Raw genomic sequence first — 6,000 nt, forward strand, 5'->3', positions numbered from 1 at the left:
GGGTTGTTGTCTGGAGTGTAGAGGTGTCGAATGTTGAGGCACTGGTGTCCAGGGGTGCTGTAGTGGTGGATCTCTGGGTTGTTGTCTGGAGTGTAGAGGTGTCGAATGTTGAGGCGCTGGTGTTCAGGGGTGCTGTAGTGGTGGATCTCTGGGTTGTCTGGAGTGTAGAGGTGTCGAATGTTGAGGCACTGGTGTCCAGGGGTGCTGTAGTGGTGGATCTCTGGGTTGTTGTCTGGAGTGTAGAGGTGTCGAATGTTGAGGCGCTGGTGTTCAGGGGTGCTGTAGTGGTGGATCTCTGGGTTGTCTGGAGTGTAGAGGTGTCGAATGTTGAGGGGCTGGTGTTCAGGGGTGTTGTAGTGGTGGATCTCTGGGTTGTTGTCTGGAGTGTAGAGGTGTCGAATGTTGAGGCGCTGGTGTCCAGGGGTGCTGTAGTGGTGTATCTCTGGGTTGTTTTCTGGAGTGTAAAGGTGCCGAATGTTGAGGTGCCGAATGTTGAGGTGCTGATGTTTATAGAGTCGGTCGAATTGTTTTGACACCAAGTCTGTTCAAAAACAGCTGTTTACAGAGACAAACATTAGACAAAAGGTATCTGTCAGGTTGCAGGTTTTATCTGTCTCTTCTCCTTCAATTGTTTTTAGTTTTTCACGTGTTGGCCGTGTAACTGGAGTGAATTATTCTTTGATTTGTTTTTTTTTTACATTGTATTATTTTCTTTAATTTACTGGTTATACTAAGTTTTTTTTCTTAATGAACCTCACGAAATTTTGTTCAGATTATTGTTCATGAGAAAGAGAACATAGTGTTAAAATAGCAGAACTTTTCTTTGGGTGTTTTGTTTGGGGAGGGAGCATCGGTGGAACACCTCTGGGGTTTCCCCTCGTGCGATCTGTATAGCCTCAGTCTACCTGTGCGCGAGGCTCATGAGCACACGCAATGTTGCTTCTCTCCGGGAATATGACTGGTATGATGATGTTTATTGTCTAAAGGCATAATTGTCGCTCAATAAGTGTAATTGGAGTGTGTTTCATCATTTGAGCATGTTGGTCGTGATGAAGTGTGTAGCAATACGATTTTATGAAACTCATCATGATGCTAACTTATTAGTATTTTATGCTTAGTGTGTACACGAGAGAGAGAAGCTGAAGCCCCGTTGATCCACTGATGATCTCTATTTGTTTACAGGTATGTTCTTTAATTAGTTCTGTTTAGTGAAAGAAAAGAGATCTGGTTGACTGTTAATAAATATACTGTATTAAAAGTGGTATAAGGGGAACGAATCAGATTCATAGATTTGTGCGTGACGCACGTGGTGCGGCCTCCACATGGTATGCTGTTAAATGCGCTTTGTGTTTTCTTTGGATTTGTGTACAAATGGTATTATAATTGATTATTTGTTTCATCATAAGATGTTATAACATACATATCTGAATTAATGCATATAAATATCTGGATAAATGCATATGGTTATGCAATCTAGTATACAATTAATGTAATATACTATGTATTAATAAGAGTTTTAATCTGATGTATGTATCACAAGGAAGATTATAAATGTATGGTAATCAGATTTATTATTTTATTTACATGATTATTTATTTATTTTTGTTTAAGTTTGGATATAGCCTCAGTCTACCTGTGCGCGAGGCTCATGAGCACACGCAATGTTGCTTCTCTCCGAGAATATGACTGTGTGTACACGAGAGAGAGAAGCTGAAACCCCGTTGATCCACTGATGATCTCTATTTGTTTACAGATTAAAAGAAAAAAACCATTGGATCTCATTGTTGAGTGGTCGTGTGGTCTTTTGGTGTTAGAGAGTCCGTTCCAGACATGCTACATAATTTGGTGCCGTGACCCGGATGCACCAGATCTGCTGCAGCTGATCGCTGGGGTTCGACAACGCGGGATCACAACGCTTCTGAAATTGACGAGCCGAAGAATCTTCATCGTTGACGTTTTGGTGGTAGTGTCTGGACATTGATAGTACTGAACTCTCGCTTCACACACCACGCACACGCTCATCGGACTGTTGCGTTTAATTTTTTTTTTTTTTTTTTTTCTCTTGTTTTCTTCTTCGCTTGAAACAAAAACGAACAATAACTGTAAAGTTAATTTTTGTTTATGATCTTCATTGTTGTCATTTCCCATTTCTAAAATGGCCGAAGGGGGATGGAATGAAGACCTGGTAACACCACATATTGGCAGGGGTCGAGGATTTTTTGGGGTAGGCGTTCCTAAAGTCGGTAAACCACGTGTGTTGGCCTATGATTCTGTGACTGTTCCAACTGCGCTTCCAAATAACAAGCCGTGTAAACCAGAGTCTTCCACTCCTGCCAATACTGGTTGTGACAATGCTACACAGCAACTACGTGACCTTATTGGTGAGCTTGGAAGCCAGATAGGTGACTCCATTGTCACACGGTTGCTAACAAACCAGACTTCAGCATTACCTGGTTCCGCTCCGTCGTCTGAGCAGCAGCCCTCTAGGACAATGCCTCTGTCCCCGAATCTTGATCTGTCCAAATTAAATCTCATAGTCAAAGCTGACATTAAGGAACCACAAGTGTTCAGAGGGGATGGTAGTGATAAGTTCACCATCCTGGAGTGGATTGAGCAGATGGAGGTATATTTGTCCAAAAAGGGTTGCGACAAAGCCGACAGTGTGGAAGAGATATTGAATCATCTCTGCGGCCGGGCAAAGAGCATTGTTAAGGTTAAGCTGAAAAGCAGCCCGGCTGCAGTACTCTGTCCTGAGGTTGTCTATGAGGTACTACGGCGTTATTTTAGCGAAAGCCCTGGCTCTTGCCAGCCGTTAGCCGATTTTTATGCGACACAGCCGAAGCCTAACGAGCACCCTGTTGATTATTGGGTCAGGTTGAATGAGGCAGCCGAACTAGCAGATGCTCACCTGCAAAGATGTGGTGGAAAGATGGAAAATATGAGCTCAGAGATTGCAATGATGTTTATCAGGAACTGTCCCAATCCTGACCTTTCCAGTGTTTTTAGGTGCAAGCCCATAAGCAAATGGTCAACTGAGGAGGTCCAAGAGGCTATCGACGAGCATGAGAGAGACTTTAAATCTCGGAGGCTGGTTCCGTCTACACCTAAAGTTGCTGTGAATCAGGCTGTTGTTGCTGAAAAACCTGTCAGCACTCAGAGCAGTAGGAAGCGAAAGTATGGGCGTAACCTCTGCATCGTGTACTGCAGTCCCGCACCCTAAAACAAGTGAAGCTGCAGAATTGGGTAGTTTAGAGCGTGTGCTGAAAATGTTAGAAAGGGTGCTGGAGCGCACGACCCTACCTGCTTCAGAACCACGTCCTCGAACATCACAGTGGTATCGATCCCCTTCATGTGAAGTCTGTGGAGACAGATCTCACTCGACTCGCTCCCACTGTATGAGAGAAAAAAGATGTCTCGCTTGCCTAGAGATTGGGCATCAACGTAGGGAGTGTCGCAAGGTTGCTGGCCGAGCTGTGGCCCAGACTGGTGATGATCAGGGAAACTAGATCACTCACATTGGAGAGGGGGCAATGTGAGTGTTGAAAGTCAGCCTCTCATCAATGAAGACGATCCAATGGTCATCTATAGCAACCATTGTCAGGTTGAGTCAAATGACAGTGTAATTTTGTTCCAAGACATTGCGAAGCTGGAAAAAGCTGACAGTTTGTTTTATACCGATGTGTTGGTGAATGATACAGTCACTTGCCAAGGCCTGTTAGACACTGGTTCTATGGCATGCACTATTAATGAGGAAACTGAGCGCAGGTTGTTGGATGCATGTGGGACCCTTGAGCCTGTTCAGCCTCCCACTGATGTCTTGCTTGTCGGTTGTGGTGGTGTTCGGGTCAAGCCCAAGTGCATCCATCAGCTAAAGTTGCATGTGTATGGACATTCGGTTATTGTGCCTACCTTGGTCGTACCAGGGCAAAAAGACCAGTTAATTATTGGTACTAATGTGATTAAGTACGTTCTCAGTCAACTTAAGCGGTCTCAAAGTTATTGGCGTGTCATGAATCAGCCAAATTCTACAGGGGAACCAGAGATTCAGCGGTTTTTGAGTATGCTGTCTGGGCATAACAGATGGGAGGGTGGTAGTATCCCAAACGTTGTCGGTACTGTTAAGCTCACTCAGGCCATTACACTTTTGCCTCAGCACGAACACCTTGGGCCCTATTTTAACGATCTGAAACGCAAGTGTCAAAGCGCAAAGCGCAAGTAACTTTGTGGGCGGGTCTCGGCGCTGTTGCTATTTTCCCGGCGGGATAAATGACTCTTGCGCCTGGCGCAAATCTAAAAGGGGTTGGTCTGAAGTAGCTTCATTATTCATAGGTGTGGTTTGGGCGTAACGTGAAATAACCCAATCAGAGCATCATCTCACATTCCCTTTAAGAGCAGACGCGCTTTTTCCTTGGCGTATTGCTATTATAACGGCGGATTTGCCAGGCGCGCGCCAGGAGCGGTTCACAGCCGAGGAGAGCAACGCTCTCGTCACGGCCGTAAAAGAGAGAGAAGTCAAGTCAAGTCAAGTCAAGTATATTTGTATAGCGCTTTTCACAATACAGATTGTATCAAAGCAGCTTCACAGTATTAAATTAAAATAATACAACAAGGTTTGTTTCTAGTGGAATTTATTGATTGATAAAATCAAATTAAATATCCCCAGAATATCCCCAGTGACATTGGGGATCGAGAAACACACCCAAATTAGCTTCGGTTAAACAGGTATATAATAATGTGGGTAAATGTGTAAGCTAGATGTATGATTTTATAATAAATTATCTATCTATCTATCTATCTATCTATCTATCTATCTATCTATCGTTTGTAATAATATGATTTGCAAAAATGAAAACGGCTGCTTCTGTGTAGATTAGAGAAAGTGTATGCGCGTTGTGCACGCTATACATTATGGTCAAGCATGCGCCCTTAAAATAGCCTAATGAACAACGCGCAACGCGCCACTGACTTTAGACTAGGTTTTTTCTGGCCAGTGGCGCAATTGTTTTATGGACCAGTAAAATAGCACCAGGGATTGTTTGCGCCGGAACACGCCTCCTTTTTTGCGCTGAACCGCCCAGGGAGCGCAAGTTCATTCCCTAGTTTAGCGACGTGCTTCTGTGGAGGGAAAAGCGCGCTTTGCGCGGGTGCAAAATAGGAATGAAACATGCGTCGGTGTACAAAGTCAATTGCGCTGGGTGCAAGATAGGGCCCATTGTGTGGGGCAGACTCCCAGCAAGTTCCACTATTTCTGTGGGCAGTACTGTGTTAGTTGAGCCGTCTAAGGCACAAACTCATCAGAAAGGTGTTTTAGTTGGGCGTGTTATAGCCACGTTACCTGGTGACAGATGGGTGCCGGTTAAGGTGATCAACCCATCTAGTAAGCCGGTCACTTTGAGGCGGAATGCTAGAATAGCCGATGTATCTCCTGTTTTAGCGGTCGAAGACCTGGACATGCAACCTGGATATGGTAATGGAGAGACTGTGAGTGTTCAGAGCCAGTCTGTCTCCTCTGGTGCGGATACGGGTAGTTCTCCCTTTGATTTTCACAGTGCGATGCGGAAGCTTGGTCTTAGTGACCTTGATATCGAGTCTTGTGAAGTAACTCCGTACTGGAAAGAGCAGCTTTTGCAGTTGATTCAGGGATATCAAGATGTGTTTTCTAAACACAAGCTAGATTGTGGTAAAGCCAAAGAGTTTGTCCATAGGATTCACTTATCAGATAACCGCCCGTTCAGACTTCCATACCGGCGCGTTCCTCCAGCTCAGTATCTGGAACTGAGAAAAGTGCTCTCTGAGATGGAAGAGCAAGAGATTATCCGGAAGTCATGTAGTGAGTGGGCGTCTCCGCTGGTCCTGGTATGGAAGAAAAGTGGTGATCTTCGTGTTTGTGTCGATTACCGCTGGCTTAATGCTCGGACCATCAAGGACGCTCACCCCTTACCGCACCAAGCAGACTGCTTGGCGGCTTTGGGCGGAAACGTGATCTTTAGCGCGATGGAT

Source organism: Rutilus rutilus (assembly GCF_951802725.1).
Source record: "Rutilus rutilus genome assembly, chromosome: 8".
NCBI lineage: Eukaryota > Metazoa > Chordata > Actinopteri > Cypriniformes > Leuciscidae > Rutilus > Rutilus rutilus.